Source organism: Saccopteryx leptura, chromosome 13 (assembly GCF_036850995.1).
Source record: "Saccopteryx leptura isolate mSacLep1 chromosome 13, mSacLep1_pri_phased_curated, whole genome shotgun sequence".
Lineage (NCBI taxonomy): Eukaryota > Metazoa > Chordata > Mammalia > Chiroptera > Emballonuridae > Saccopteryx > Saccopteryx leptura.
Window position 1 is genome coordinate 47900332 of NC_089515.1, and position 16799 is coordinate 47917130.

The window sequence follows — 16799 nt, forward strand, 5'->3', positions numbered from 1 at the left end:
GGGAGAAAGGAACTGACTGGTGGGAAAAGACAATACAAAGAACTTAAAGAGGTGACTGAAAACAGGACAACCTAATATACCTAACCTAAGTAAGAGAAACAATCTTTTAGCCTAGTTGCTGGCATAGTATCTTTTTAAAATCCATTTATTTCTGTAGTTTACAATACTGCTATAAATAACTAGGTGTTTCCAAAAGAAAGAGTCAAAAAAAAAAAAAAAAAAGCCTGACCTGTTGTGGCACAGTGGGATAAAGCATAGACTCGGAACACTGAGGTTGCCGGTTTGAAACCCCAGGCTTGCCTGGTCAAGGCACATATGGGAGTTGATGCTTCCTGCTCCTCCCCCCTTCTCTCTCTCTCTCCTCTCTGAAAATTGAATAAAGTCTTTTTAAAAAAAAAAAAAAAGCGTCTATCTTGTCTAATTTATATACCTAATTTAAACTAGCAAAAAAAAAAGAAAGACTTCTTTTTCAAAAGTAAATAAATGTTACCTACAGACATCCTTTAATATGAAAGTGGCTTTAAACATTTAACTAGGTCCTTACTGACTGCTCCCAGTTCACACCTGGTGCAATACAAGGTCAGCTGCACAGCCATCCTTCCCAGTTACATAAATCTTGGTAGAAAAGAATAATAAGCTTAAACCTGGATGTAGTTCATGTTACCAAAAGGTTCAAAAGCCATTTTGTCTCACTTTTAAGTTTTCAGATTTTCAAGAAGGGAAGGAAAGGGGGGGCAGGGAGAGAAAGCTGATAAAAAGAAAGTTCGGAGCCGTTCCTATCTGGACCCATTATAAGAACAGATCCCCATTCATGATAAAAATTTAATTAAATATACATGCCAAGCTCTCAGAATTTCTCTTCTTTCTGCCATCACTTACTAAGATTTCTCTGGCAAGGTCAGACAGAGATTCGGGGAAAGGTCCCTCTGACTGACCGGGCTATGACCAATGATATAAAGCAGTGGTCCCCAACCTTTTTCAGGTCATGGACTAGTTTAATGTCAGAAAATATTTTCACGGACTGGCCTTTAGGGTGGGACAGATAAATGTATCACGTGACCGAGACAAGCATCAAGAGTGAGTCTTAGACGGATGTAACAGTGGGAATCTGGTCATTTTTTAAAAATAAAACATCATTCAGACTTAAATATAAATAAAACAGAAATAATGTAAGTTATTTATTCTATCTTTGCAGACCGGTACCGAATGGCCCACAGACCAGTACCGGTCCGTGGCCCGGGGGTTGGGGACCACTGATATAAAGGAACCTGCATGTCCTGTCTTAGGAAGTCACCCAGACTCAATATTTATTAAATGGCTCTATTTATTGCTCTGTATTAGAAGAAGAAAGATGTTTCAAGTATACTAACGCTATTGGCAACAATAGTAAGAAAATAAATCAATTACTCCAACCGAACCAGGAAGGAAGAAGTCACAGCAACTTGGAGGAATCCTCACTGATGTGAAAATATCCTCCGTCCATTTCCTGTCCAAAACCGTAAGTTTTATATCCCCCTCTAGGACTCAATGACAAGTGAGTCATGCCTGACCTTTGGTGGCGCAGTGGATAAAGCATCGACCTGGAAATGCTGAGGTCACCGGTTCGAAACCCTGGGCTTGCCCGGTCAAGGCACATATGGGAGTTGATGCTTCCAGCTCCTCCCCACCTTCTCTCTCTCCTCTCTCTCTCCCTCTCTGTCTCTCTCTCTCCCTTTCTCTCTCCTCTCTAAAATGAATTAAAAAAAAAAAAAAGAAAAGTGAGTCATTAACACATTACTACACAGAACAAAAGAACCCAAGGGCAGAAGCAAAGCGGTAACCTGCTCAAGGTCACACAGCTATGTGACAGAAACAGCTGAACTGGGTGGGACTCGGGTCTCCTTCCAAAGCCTCTTCCAACTGTACAACCAACCTTGCCAAGGAAAAGCCATTTCACTGGGGTGTAGAGAGAGAAGATGGAATCAGGTGACAAGTGGTGAAGAAACCAGCAAAGTATTCAGTGGCAGTTATTATCTCCTAAACCAGGAGTGAAAAAGAACCTTTTCCCAGAAATTAGCATGTGTAAAGACTGTTCGTTTGCCAGAGTCTCTGCGCCCCTTTCCTGACCCTCAATTAATCAAGGACAAGAAGCAATGCAGGTCACTGAATCACCCAGGTCTTTCCCCAGCCATCCTGAACCTGGTGTTTTTCAGTCCACAAAGTTCCATCCCTTCTGCATGACGCAGATGTACACAATTTGAGCTAGACTGGTCACAAAACTGGGGACTGAAGACAGATATTCGCTATTGCATAGTGTGCACCTGCACTTTTCTCACTGAAGACTTACTCCTTCGCCCCTCACACTTCAGTACTGCTAAATTGAACCTAAGAAACTGGTTTTTCAACTTCCAAAATGGGTTAAACATGAACTCATTAACTGTTTAAGAAAACACTTTGAAGATGGGAAAGAGTGTGCAAATGTTAATTATTAATGTTGACCCACAAAGCTCATGTATGTGAAAACACAATTTTATACTGACAAGTTTCTGCTACTTTCAAGGCACAAACACACAAAAAAACCCCTGCATGTTTTTAAGAATTCTAGGAAAATTTTTAAAGGGCAAACCACAATGATTTTCTACTCACAACAAGAACAAGCTAGAATTTTAAGTTGACTGTTTTGGATATAATTATGTCAGTGAAAAGAAAAATGTGAGTTAAGGCATATACAATAAAACTAGAGCATGCTGATAGTCACACAAAGTCTTGGATGAAAATTACAGTTAACTGGCCTGAGAGAAGCAAACTAAAATCTCTGAGCCCCCGTTTTCTAATCAAAAAAGAGTGGAAGAAAAATACCTATTTTACAGAGTTACTGTAAGGAATGAAGAGAAATGAACACCCAATATGCAGGTAGGCACCCTTCTTTCCTTTAGTGACTTTGCTTTCTAGAAAACATCTTTTAGGAAACCTCAAACGCCTGCCTCAAAAGATCCCTCTGGACTGGGAAGGTCTTTTAAAGACACATTACCCTACGCGCTGAGCATCCATACAGGACCGTTAGCGCAGGAGGGCCCAGGCAACAGCTCTGGCCATTCCTGTCCACTGACCCATATGTATACTTAATCCTCAAACAGAGAGAGCACCTCATCCAGGCCCCAAGGCTTTGGGGGACCAAATAAACAATTAGAACTCTTACTTCTCACACCTTGTTGCCACATTCTTTTCCCTAAATAACTCCCAAACTGCAAGATGTACCCAGAGTTCCTTGGTATTCTGAGCCCAGCCACTCTGTGAACAAAGTATCCAAAAGGCAAAAAAAACAACTTTCCTTCCAGTTTGTAACCGGGGACAGGAATTATTCTCATGCAACGCCACAACGGACCTCCCCCTTCTACACTCCAGAAACATCTACTTTGGACAGAGCAGAAATTAACGGGCAGAACCAGGTAGGTCGATTGTTTACAGGGCACATTTCAAATTATACTGTTCCTAGAAGTGATTCGGAAGTTACAGAAAATGTCAAATTTGTAAAAAGCTGCTGTCCTATGTACCACCTTTAACACGGTCATCACCTAGGAAAAGGAATACATCTAAAAATCTCAGTTTATGCTGATAGTATCATTCATATTTAGAAAAAAAATTCATGCTCGGTCCAATTTACCTGAAGTGATCAGTCTGCCACCAAATACTAAATCACATGCCCATTGACAAAATGGTGTCACAGCTACCGTAGCTGGAAGGACAGGTCCTAACAATTTTCCCAGGAGCTGTCATGGACTTACAACAAAACCTCTAGACTCTGAACCTGACTCCCCCATGACCAAGGGCTCAGTTTTCAAGACAACAGACCATCCTCAAAGACCCAGCTATATCCAAAGCAGTGTTAGCAGCCACAAGCAGATGAACCTCATCAGCCCTGAAGCTCATCAATCAAGCAGACTCTGTAAAAATACTAACTCCCTTTATTAAAAATAAGCTTAAAGAAAAATATATACATTGCAGAATACTTAGATCAAAAAACACCCTACCTACCATCTCACTCCTCAAACCTAACCAAAGGTAATGCTTTGCAGTAGGCTCCTTCCAGACCTTTTTGACTGAGAGTCGGGAACGTTTTTGGCTGAGAGAGCCATGAACGCCACATATTTTAAAATGTAATTCCGTGAGAGCCATACAATGACCCGTGTACGTTAGCATTATCCAATAAAAATCTGGTGTTGTCCCAGAGGACAGCTGTGATTGGCTCCAGCCACCCGCAACCATGAACATGAGCGGTAGGAAATGAATGGATTGTAATACATGAGAATGTTTTATATTTTTAACGTTATTATTTTTTTTATTAAAGATTTGTCTGCGAGCCAGATGCAGCCATCAAAAGAGCCACATCTGGCTCATGAGCCATAGGTTCCCGACCCCTGTTCCAGACCTTCTTGTCCGTTACATGTATGTGAAGCGCACACAAGGGAGACCACCCCGTATCACATTAAAAATCAGATCTCCTCAGAGACTGGAAACGTAAGACATATTTCACTGGTAATATTTTTACCATGCTCAGAGGAGAAAAGCTGCCAGCATGTGTGGCATCCTGACTACCTCTGCTGTAATGTACGAGGCACTGGTTCAGGACACTACCACCACGTTCCTTCACTCGTGTCTCCCCTCCTTGGTTCTGCCGAGGTGCAGTTCACCACGTCACTGTCACTACAAGCTTCCATGCCGTGTGCCCCTCCCTGTGCCAGGAGCTTTATACAACCCTAATTCCCACAAGAACGCCCCAGCCTCCCTTCTCTACAATTTTCTAATTCTTATATCCAGTCCAGACTTCATCCCTGATCTCCAGGTTTGAATACCCAAGTACAGGGGGTCCTTGGGTTACGACACAGTTCCATTCCTATGACCGTGACATAACCCGAATTTTGGTGTAAGTTGAAACACACCCTAGACTAACACAAATGGGACACTTGCGCTTTTAACAGTCCAAACTAGAGTAGATAAGCATGGGGGGACGCCACCCCTCGCATAACCACATTACTGCTCATTCTTCCCCACATGCAACCAAACTAGTTCCCACACGTAACGCGTAAGTATGACATTAATGGCGTAAGCCGAAACTCTCACGCCTCAATTTTTTAAAGTTTTTATGGGAGTGAGCATCATAAACTCGAAACATCGTATGTTGAGACTGTCATAACCCGAGGACCCTCTGTACTTACGCCTTCACTTAAAAGTCTCACAAACCAAACCCAGCATGTCTAACACAGAAATCACAATGCCTTCCTCCCAGAGAACTCACTCCACATCTTCCCCTCCTAGAAACCCCCCAAGTCCCTTCTTCCCTGAAGACATTCTGCCCATCATGAGTAATCCTACCAGTTCTGTCTTCAAAGTGCGCTATGGCTTCCAACCAGCTGTCACCACTTCACTGCCGCCACCGTGACCCACCCGCCACCCTAACTAACACCGCGAACCTCTGAACCAGTATCTGTTCCCTCTCCTGCTTCCCAAGTCCAGAGTGAACCTTTCCAAACCTGAATGAGCTCTCGTCATCCCATGCTCCAGCCCATCAGGCCTTCCCGACGTTAGCCTGTGGGACCTGGCTTCTGCGACCGACATCACGTCACCTTCCACGGTGCTCCTCTGTCACCCCATGCCGGCACCAGCCTCCTTGTTCACACCCCACTGAAGCCCTTTGTCCTTGATGTTCCTTCTGCTCAGGGGTCTGCACGTGGCTTGCCCCCTTCGCTTCCTTCAGCTCTGGTCAGTTCTTCTCAGAAATGCTGTGTTTGCCTTCCCAATGTCCGCTGATACTCCTCCCACTCTTCCTAGAATCACCACCAGCCATCACCGCAATTCTTTCTTCACTTGTGTGTCTTCTGCTTCCCTCACTAGAAGTTGGCTCCTTGATGGCTGTAACTGCCTTTGTCACCGAATCCCCATCATCTGGAATAGTGCCCAGCACAGCGAGGGCGCCCAAAGATCTGCTGAATAGATTAACAACCAACCTTACAGATAACAAGTGCCACACACCCATTTTACAAAAGAGAAAACTGGATTTCAGAGACAAATAACGTTCGAAAGCCACAGAACAAAATGTCGCCAAACACATCTGAAAGAGCCCGTTCTCTACCCAGTGACTCCCTATACTTTGTGCCATGAAACAGAATTATACATATATGCTAAGAAACAAAAATGTCAGAGAGCATTTCTGTAGGAAACTATTAGACTACGCACGGTGATTTTGCTTTTCTGTTCACCACTCAGTAGACCATTTCACATCTTTGATTAATCACGTCTATAATATGGATGTACCTCTTCAACTGGAAGATGCCTACTTTTTTTTTTGCAATCCCCAGAGAATAAGGGCTGAGCTGCAGACAGAAGACACTGAACAAATGTTTCTTTGATGTTTATATCCCAAAGATGTAAAGAATCCCGGAACGACACTTTCAGCACCACCAATAAAGCACGCCCTTCTTCCAAGGGACGTGTCTCCAACCATGATAAAGTAACCGAATCCAAATTTATCCTGCCACACCCCTCCAACAACCAGAAGAATGGATATGGTAGATGAGGCAACATCTTTCAGACACTGGACAACTGGCAGAACGAGACTGCAGTGACTAACAGAAGGGAACAGATGAGACGAGCCCGCAACCACACCAGGCTCTCGGCCTGGAGGCAGATGCTGGACCTCAGTACAATGACGAGGATCCCACGTGGTGCGTGCAGCATGGTACAGCTGAGAATCAGCCATGAGAGTTCGGGGTGGCTGAGGCATCTAAAAACTGCAGGGACCAGAAGGGAGAGAGTTGCATGAGGGCCAGATCTCCAGACATCAGCACAGAGGCCTCCTTGAGTGATGTAGTGAACAGTAAGTCATGTATGCATATTGTATAAAATTTATGAGGGCAAACAATGACCCAAGAACCGTAAGCTAAACAATCCCAGGGCTGGGACACATTCATATTCTGACCAGCCCAAGCAGACAACATCCAACTCTTTAATGAAAACTACAGAGCTTTCTTGCCTTAGTCATGGGGTGATATAAGCTACTCTAGACCAATCTGAAAAAGTTTAAATACACACCACAGATCCTGCACGAAATAAACAGCCATCTATGGTTTACAAAAATTTTTTTCAATAAGCCTCAGAAGTATCAAGCAAATAACCTGCCAAAACGAAGCCCAATACTCTTTAAAACAATGGTTCTCATATGAGGGGTGAGCCTGCCCGCCCTTCCTCCCCTAGCCTAGGCCATCTAGCATGTGTAGAGACATTCTGGCTGTTACAACTGGGGGTGGTACTACCAGCATCTAAGGGGTTGAAGGATGCTGCTGACCTTCCTACAGTCCACAGGACAGCCCCCCACAGCAGAGAATAAGCTGGCTTGAGATGTCAGTAAGACCAAGGTTGAGAAACCCTGCTTTACAAGAATACAGCCCTGGCTGGGTGGTTCAGTGGACAGGGCGTCGTCCGGTGCACCAAAGCTGCAGGGTTCCCTCCCTGGTCAGGGCACACAAGAAGCAACCAGTGAGTGTACAACTAAATGGAACAACTAAGTGAAAAAAGGTGATGCTTCTCTCTCTCTCTATCTACCCCTCTACCTCCCCCTTCTCTCCCAGTTATCCTCTCTCTCTCTCTCTCTCTCTCTCTCTCTCTCTCTCATCAATGGGGGGAAATATTTTAAATTTTAAAAAAAGAATACAGCCTGACCTGTGGTGGCGCAATGGATAAACCATCAACCTGGAACGCTGAGGTCGCTGGTTCGATGCCCTCCGTTTGCCCGGTCAAGGCTCATATGACAAGCAATCAATGAACAACTAAAGTGAAGCAGCTATGGCCTGACCTGTGGTGGCGCAGTGGATAAAGCGTCGACCTGGGAATGCTAAGGTCGCCGGTTCAAAACCCTGGGCTTGCCTGGTCAAGGCACATATGGGAGTTGATGCTTCCAGCTCCTTCCCTCTTCTCTCTCTCTCTGTCTCTCTCCTTCTCTGTCTCTCTCTCCTCTCTAAAAAAATGAATAAATAAAATAAATAAATAAATAAAATATAAATTAAAAAAAAAGATATAATAAAGTGAAGCAGCTATGAGAGGAGCTCCTCACTTCCCTGCCCCTCCCTCTCCTCTCTCTGTAAAATCAGTAAATAAAATCTTAAAAAAGAAAAATACAATAAAATCCAACAATCAACTTAAAAGTCACCATTTCCAGAATCCAACAAGAAATTATCAGACATGCAAAGAAGGAAGAAAATGTGACCCATAATGAAAGAAAAATCATCCATAAAAACAGAAATAATGAGATTAACAGACACGAACTTCAACTATTGTGCATATGATCACGGATTTTTTTTAATGAACATGAACAGGAGACGAATGGAGAAATAAAAAAAGAGTCAGCAGCAAACTGAATCCAACCATATATAAAGACCACATCATGGCCGCCTGAGGATCATCCGCACAGGAATGCAAGGCCACGTCAGCCTCCAGAGACCACTGTCATTCACCACATCAATGGAGTCGAGAAGAAGAAACATGAGCATCCAGATAGATGCAGAGAAAAGCCTTTGGCAACATTCGATATCCATTCACGATAAAAACTCTCAACAAACTAGAAATAGAACAGAACTTCCTCGAACTGAGAAAGGATATCTATAAAAACAAGCATACAAGCTATAAATAACATCATATTAATGGTGAAACACTGAATGTTTCCCCCGAATATCAGGAAATGATGTCCTCGCTCAAAAATCCTATTCAACATCATACTGGGGGTCCTAGCCAGTTCAGTAAAACAAGAAGAAAAGAAATAGAAGGCATATCCTGCAAAGGAAAAACTCAAACAGCCTGATTTTGCTGAAGACGTTATCATTCTATGTAGAAAATCCCAAAGAATCTATGAAAAGGCTTTTAGAAGAGTAAAGCAAGGTTGTAAGATACAAAGTTGGCACACAAAATTCAATCCTATCTCTAAATACCAGCAATAAACAATTAGGAAGTTGAAATTTGAAAAGGATAATTTGGCTCTATCCTGGCCAGTTGGCTCAATGGTACAGCGTCAGCCCAGCATGTGGATGTCCCAGGTTCAATTCCCGGTCAGGGCACACAGGAGAAGCACCCATCTGCTTCTCTACCCCTCCCCCTCTTGCTTCATCTTCTCTCTCTCTCTCTCTCTCTCTCTTCTCCTCTCCTCCTGCAGCCATAGCTAGATTGGAGCAAACTGGCCCAGGGCACTGCGATGGCTCCAAGGCCTCCACCTTAGGCACTAAAAAATGGCTCTGGCTGCAACGGAGCAAGGGCCCAGATGGGCAAAGCATTGCTCCCTAGTGGGCTTGCCGGGAGGATCCTGGTCGGGGCACGTGCGGGAGGGAATCTGTCTCTGCCTCCTTTCCCCTCCCCTCACTAAATAAATTAAATAAATAAATAAATGGACCATTTACAACACTACCAAAAAACATGAAACAGAGACTCAAGAAAAACAATGTGTCCATAAAGTCATGGTGCACTTTTGACCAGTCACAGGAAAGCAACAAAAGACGACAGAAACGTGAAATCTGCACCAAATAAAAGAAAAACTTTCCCAGTTTCTGTAGGATGATGCAGCAGCATGTGCGCATGCGCAGATGATGACATAACACCGTGTATACAGCAGAGCAGCCCACGGCCATGCCAGTCGAGATGTGGACGGTACAGAGGAAAGTTCAGTGTGTTCTATGGCTCGCTAAATTCGAATCCGTGACCAAAGTTCAACGTGAATATCGGCGCGTTTATAACGAAGCACCACCACATAGGAATAACATTACTCGGTGAGATAAGCAGTTGAAGGAAACCGGCAGTTTGGTGGAGAAACCCCGTTCTGGTAGGCCATCAGTCAGTGACGAGTCTGTAGAGGCTATACGGGATAGCTACCTAAGGAGCCCTAAAAAATCTGTGCGTGAGCCCACATCGAACTGCACTGAATAGGTATGAAAACTGGGAGAGTTTTCCTTTTATTTGGTGCAGATTTCACATCTCTATCATCTTTTGTTGCTTTCCTGTAACCGGTCAGAAGTGCACCATGACTTTATGGACACACTGTACTCTGAAATAACATTAATTTTACCATTTAAAAAAGTGTTTGGCGTTGGAAGGCTGGCTCAGTGGTAAGAGTGTCAGCCCAGCATGTTCTATCCGATGTGCTTTTCACAACAGTAGTATGTAGCAGATAAGATTAATATTAAGTCCATTTTTATTTTATAAGTCTGAGGCAGATGCAGTGGCTTGTTCAAGGACACACAGCCAATCAAGTCTGGATCTGAAATCAGGTATGTGGCTCCATACCAGAGAATCATCTTGGGTTCTGTGGAATTCTTCACCTAACTCCTGGGTGCACTTCCCTAACTTGACCTCTTTAGCTGTCTAAAGACAAACTAATTACAATGTGACATACTTTCCCAATTCCTGACCATTCAGGAGTAACTGGCCATTTGGGGTGGTAGAGGCTACGACCAAATATGGGCTTGTACTATAAGCAGAAATCAAATTTGAACAGGACTGACTTCTAATACAAGCGGGTAGAGTAAAATAAATCGTAAACCCCTCACACCATTTCCTTCACCCCCCCCCCATACCCACATCACACAAGCACATCAAGTACGTTCCCCATCCTCTTCTACTTATTGTGTTCCAATCAACCTGGACTACAAGACCACACGAGAGGACATAGGAATGAAACAAACTTCCTTCCACAAAGAACGCTCTCCTCCCTCCCCACTGACAGCAGAAAGACAGCAGCCAGTGAGGACTGAGGAGCTCGGCCTCCAAATGGGTGCCTGTCCTCATCGGTAATAATCACGTTGACTCAAGTGCAGTTAAATGTTAACCTTCAAAAAGGGGATTATTAAAAATCCAAGTCTACTCATCTAGCTTTGTCAAGAATGTTTTTCCCACCTCACCAGGTGGTGGCTCAGTGGATAGAGCGTCGGACTGGGATGCAGGGGACCCAGGTTCGAGACCCCAAGGTTACCAGCTTGAGCGCAGGCTCATCTGGTTTAAGCAAGGCTCGCCAGCTTGAGCCCAAGGTCACTGGCTGGAGCAAGGGGTCACTCAGTCTGCTGTAGCCCTCCAATCAAGGCGCCACAATGAAGAATTGATGCTTCTCATCTCTCTCCCTTCCTGTTGTCTGTCCTTATCTGTCCCTCTGTCACCAAAAAATATATATATAAATGTTTTTCCTTTTCCCTTCTATCTGTGAGTCTAAACAAATATAATCTTTCTAATTTTTTATTTATTAATTTTAGCGAGAGAGAAAGGGGGAGGAGGAGAGGGAACTGGGAAAAGAGGGAGGGAGGGAAGGAGGGAGGGGGAGAGAGACACACACACAGGAACATCGATCTGTTCCTGTATGTGCCCTGACAAGGAATCGAACCAGCAACCTCTGCACTTCAGGACGATGCTCTAACCAACCAAGCTATCCAGCCAGGGCTAAACAAATATAATTTTTAAATGTTTATTATAAACCTTCACGGTTAAAATCATTTTATAAAAAAACTAATGGGTATCCTTATGTTTTCTTAAAAAATCCTTACTTATACAAAATAAGATAAAAAATCTTTATTTTATAAGAAAACTAATGGAAAAATGTGATTCGATATACAAAAATGTCTATTACAGGTTAATATTTCTAGAATGTATCTATTCCATTTGGTACTGCAAATATTCTAAACTGAGCTTGTATAACCGATTTAAATCACTGCTTCCTTCCGTAAAGGCACCTTCAAATAATGTTATCTTGAAGAGGAAGTGAGTGATTCATTCATGTCTCTGAATTATACTAACACTATATTAACCCTCAGTCCCGTTCTAGCTTAAGTAAATTGGAGAAAGGCAGTCATCCATATCACTTTTCAAGACTAAGGTAAAGCGTGACCAGGTGGTGGCGCAGTGGATAGAGCGTTGGACTGGGATGCAGAGGACCCAGGTTCGAGACCCCGAGGTCGCCAGCTTGAGCGCAGGCTCATCTGGCTTAAGCAAAAGGCTCACCAGCAAAGTCGTTGGCTCGAGCAAGGGGTTACTCGGCCTGCTGAAGGCCCGCAGTCAAGGCACATATGAGAAAGCAATCAATGAACAACTAAGGTGTTGCAACGAGGACCTAATGATTGATGCTTCTCATCTCTCTCCATTCCTGTCTGTCTGTCCCTATCTCTCTCTCTCTCAGACTCTCTCTTTGTCCCTGTAAAAAAAATAAAAATTAAAATATATATATATATATATATATATATATATATATAAAAGACTAAGGTAAAATGTCAAAGAAAAGCTGAAACTGTCTAAATAACTGAGCTATCCTATTACAAATATTGAAAACAATCATTTTTAAAGACCATAAATGCATCGAGTTCTACCAACCCAGGCACTCTGCAAGTCCTACTCAAAGACTAACAAGGGAGTTACAAAGTAAAAGATGTTTGTTTCTATTAACATTCAGTTCCAAGACTTGGGATCGGTTTCAGATAAGGATCCACAAACGTCTCATTGACCTGCACAGCCCTTCTGAGATTGTTAAACAGATTACTTCCATTAGTATTGAGCCGGGAGTTGAGGTTGAAGTCACCATTGCAGATGCTTAAATCAGCCTTTTTAATAAATTGATTATCAGTTGTTAAAAAAAAAATAAAAAAAAATAATAAAATAATAAAAATAAAAAAATTGCATTTGGGCCCTGGCCGGTTGGCTCAGTGGTAGAGCGTCGGCCTGGCGTGCAGGAGTCCCGGGTTCGATTCCCGGCCAGGGCACACAGGAGAAGCGTCCCTCTGCTTCTCCACCCCTCCCCCTCTCCTTCCTCTCTGTCTCTTTCTTCCCCTCCTGCAGCCAAGGCTCCATTGGAGCAAAGATGGCCCGGGTGCTGATAATGGCTCTGTGGCCTCTGCCTTAGGCGCTAGGATGGCTCTGGATGCAACAGAGCATCGCCCCCTGGTGGGCGTGCCGGATGGATCCGGGTCGGGCGCACGCGGGAGTCTGTCTGACTGCCTACTCGTTTCCAGCTTCGGAAAAATGAAAAAAAAATGCATTTGATTGACTCACTCCTCAGGATTCCTTATTTATGAGACACAGTTTAGCTCCTATACTCAGAAGCATCAGACTTTTAAAAGTGAATTTTTAAGTTATATAAAATGTATCAGCCTGACCTGTGGTGGCGCAGTGGATAAGGCGTCAACCTGGAAACACTGAGGTTGCCGGTTCAAAACCCTGGCTTGCCTGGTCAAGGCACATATGGGAGTTGATGCTTCCTGCTCCTCCTCCTTCTCTCTCCCTCTCTTTCTCTCTCTCCCCCCCCTCTAAAATGAATAAATAAATAAAATAAAATAAATTATTTAAAAAAAAATGTATCAAAATAATTGTCATTACAGCACTAGGAAACAGGCACCTAGGTCATGTTAGGCACACTATTTCATTTATTTCCAAAAACACTGGAAAGTAAGCTACACACCTTCCATGGTAGGAAACCCCAGTTCTGAGAAATTAAGTGACCTGCTCAAGGCTATACTAGTCAGTGGATGTGGGGGGATTTGAAACTCAGATTTACTTAATTTCAAAGACTTTGTTTCTTCTAAATCGTGCTGCTGCCTCCCATTTCACAATAGAGGAATGGGCAGCATGTATGAATAAATCTGTCTAGCATCTTAACCATTTCACCAAAAAGGGATGTCTAAGTCAAAGCCACTTTTTGAAATCCATAGTGCACCGTTTAAACCTAACTTCTTTTCAAGAATTAACAAGTTAAAAAGAAAAGTTAGAGCTCCAGCCAGTTGACTCAGAAGTAGAGTGTCTGCCCAGCATGTGGAAGTCCTGGGTTCAATTCCAGGTCAGGACACAAAGAAGCAGCGACTATCTTCTCCTCCCCTTTCCCTTCTCTCTCTCTCCCCCCTTTCCACAGCCATACTCAATGGGCTCAAATGAGGTGGGCCTGGGCGCTGAGGACGGCTCCATGTTCTCTGCCACAGGTGCCAAAAAATGGCTCTGGTTGCAACAGAGCAACAGCCCCAGATGGGCAAAGCATCGCCCCCTGGTGGGCATGCCAGGTGGATCCCAGTCTGGGCGCATGCGGGAGTCTGTCTCTCTGCCTCCCCTCCTTTCACTAAAATAAAATTTAAAAAAGGAAAAAAAGAAAGAAAAGTTAGAAACCCTTTTAAAGTAATCTAAATTCCATCAGAGATCTGCAAGTGAACTGTCCTTTTGGACAAGTCCCCAGAGTTGGTGGTTCTATATGCACTACCACCAGCAAGTACAAAGCACTTCACCCAATTCAAACACACACTGAACACCTGTCATGGGGTAACACTCCTCCCTGGAAAAGAGGGTACAAAGCTAAATAAGAAATAAGGCCCATCACACAAACCTCAAGGAGTCAAAACCAGAGGAGTCCCTTTATACTACATATACAGTTATCATTAGTCAGGCAAATAAATGAAGCGCGAGAAACCCTAAAAGAAAGTAGGTACAGTATGCTATCACAGCTCAGAGAAGGAAAGCAACTGGCCTACTTGTCACAGTATGTTGTAATAGTGTTTGTTTCCATTTTGTTCCTCCCTGACAACTCCTTCCAACCCTGTCAAACTCCGGCCCCACAATCCCCTACACAGGCACACACAACCCAGAAGAAAAACTCTTTAAGAGCAAAGATTGTGACTCCTCAACACGACCATCTGTAGCTTAAAAAGTGCAATGCTTATTATTTGTTGATATGTGCATCATACTTGATATGTAAGCATTAGCGAAAAAATTACAATACTTATGCCCATAAGGATATTTTTCTTTGGCTTTGCCAGGCAAAAAAAGTTGGGGTTTTTGGATTTTTTTTTTTTAAGCAAAAGGAGGTCAACCAACCAGAAAAACCCAGAACACTTCTCTACATTAGTCACTCAGCATGAGAAATCAAAGCAAACTGACACACACACACACACACTATTTCTCAAGTTTTTCTCTTTAATTTAGCAGATGGCAAAGCGATGTAACAACTGATATTAACACATCCTGGTCATTTTGTTCCACTAGGAATTTGACCAACATTTAAGCCAGCTCCAGCTGGAGGACTTAAACAGAATGATTCTCACATGATAAGCTAAATGAAGTAAACTCGGCAGACTCAAGCACTGAAAACTTGACAACAAGGCTTGTACATACTTAATGCAGTCTGCAAACACCCGAGAGACCAGGAAGGCCTACCAGAGCTGTTAACAATGATTTATCTCAGTTGATCCTGACTCCTTTACAAACCTGAACACACACACACACACACACACACACACACAAATCATCTTTCAGAAACAACAGCATTTGTTTCGATCTGGGCAACCCAATGTTTAGAAAAAGAGAATTAGCTGCTGCTTCTGAAAATAAAGGAAGGGGAGGGATAAGGGGAATAAAGGGTGGGGGGGGGGGGGCACGACGCATTGCTTTTTCCTTTAGTTCTATGTGCCTAAGGCAATAAACTCTCAAAATAACTTCACTGCGGAGTGTAAAAGCTGAGAACGAACACCAGAAATACAAGCCAGCCTGCACCGTGAATCCTAAGTTCACAGTAAGAGAAATATGATGAAATCATTTTGCTCTAAGAACTAGTCCCAAAACACAAAAATTAAATAAAATGAAACCTGTTTATCCTTTCTTCGGATGAAAAACATGTTAAGGGCTTTCCCCGTACTGTTTTAAAACTTCACATTCTGGTTGGCTTTGTAAAAAAAAAAGTGTCCGTAAGCCATATTTCAGTTTTGGTCTCAAAATAAGGCTGCACTTGCAGCAGGTACAGAGTTGAGTCCACTGCACTGTCCCAGAGCTGGTCCCCTCCGGTCGCACGCCTCCGACCCGCACCGGTCCCCGGCCGCGCCCCCGGGACCAGGCGCCAAAAGCGCCCCCCGAAGGCGGGCGCGGCCCGGCGTGTTTACCGTCCGCTGCCGAGCTGCTCCCTCGCGTCCCTTGCACTTCCAAACGGCCTCGGTGGCACCGGAGGGACCCACTGAGCAGCAGAGACGCCCCGACCCCCGCGGAGCCCACCCGGAAAGCACGGCGCTGGGGAGGCAGGCCTGGGAGGGTACGGGGGGCCCCCCGAAACTGGGCTGCGGACCCCGCACCGCGAGCTGGCGCCCGGAGCAGACAATGCGGGAGGTGGGACGCCGCGGAGGGCGGCGCAGAGCCGGGGGCGACCCTGCGCCGCCCATTCATCCCAGCGCCCGCGCTCACGCCCCTCCCGGCCCCGCGGCCGCTCCCCGCCCCGAGCAGCGGCCCCAGGCGAGGGGCCCGCGCTCCACGCCGACCCCTCCTCAAATCCCACAACTTCCCCCAACTCTGCCACAAAGTTGCGCGCTCACCGTGCGGCGCCCGGGGCTCCCCCACGGACCGAGTCAGAGCAGCTCCGCACCTTCGCCGCGAAGCAAGACAATAGGCGGCGGCTCCCGCGGCGGCGGCGGCGGCGGAGGCTGGAGGCTGCGGCAGCTGCGGCGAAGAACAAGGACGGCGCTCTCCACGGAGCCCTGGAGCGTCTCCGCGGCTGATCCGGCTCGGCGCTGGCCCTGCGAGTCCGCCCGCGCATGCGCCACCAGCCGCTTGGCGGAGGGCGGGCTACTCCGGAGGGCAGTCACGCCTACGAGCCCTCCCGTGAGTAAGCGCGGAGCCAGGGGTTGAGAGCTGGGATTGCATGATGAAGTTGCCCGTCAAGCTCCACGAAACCAATAGGGAGGCACCTGGGCGGGTGCGCTCAGGTTGCTAAGGAAAGCTGAGGTTGCTTGCCTCTGCTGAGCCGCGCCAGAGTGATCCAAGTGGGGTTGCTGGCTGAAGCTGCTGCA

General features: G+C 45.1%; 1 protein-coding gene across 4 annotated transcripts in view; it reads right to left on the bottom strand.

Annotated features, from left to right (window-relative positions):
- The window catches only part of AKAP13 (A-kinase anchoring protein 13), a 288721-nt gene extending 272163 nt beyond the window's left edge, over positions 1-16558 (bottom strand). For 3 of the 4 annotated variants that reach the window (XM_066355280.1, XM_066355281.1, XM_066355279.1), the window contains exon 1: positions 16326-16558. The gene's annotated coding sequence lies outside the window, so the exon portion shown is untranslated. The remainder of the gene's footprint in view (positions 1-16325) is intronic. The other variant, XM_066355277.1, reaches the window with a different exon arrangement.
- Between the last annotated feature and the right edge of the window lie 241 nt (positions 16559-16799).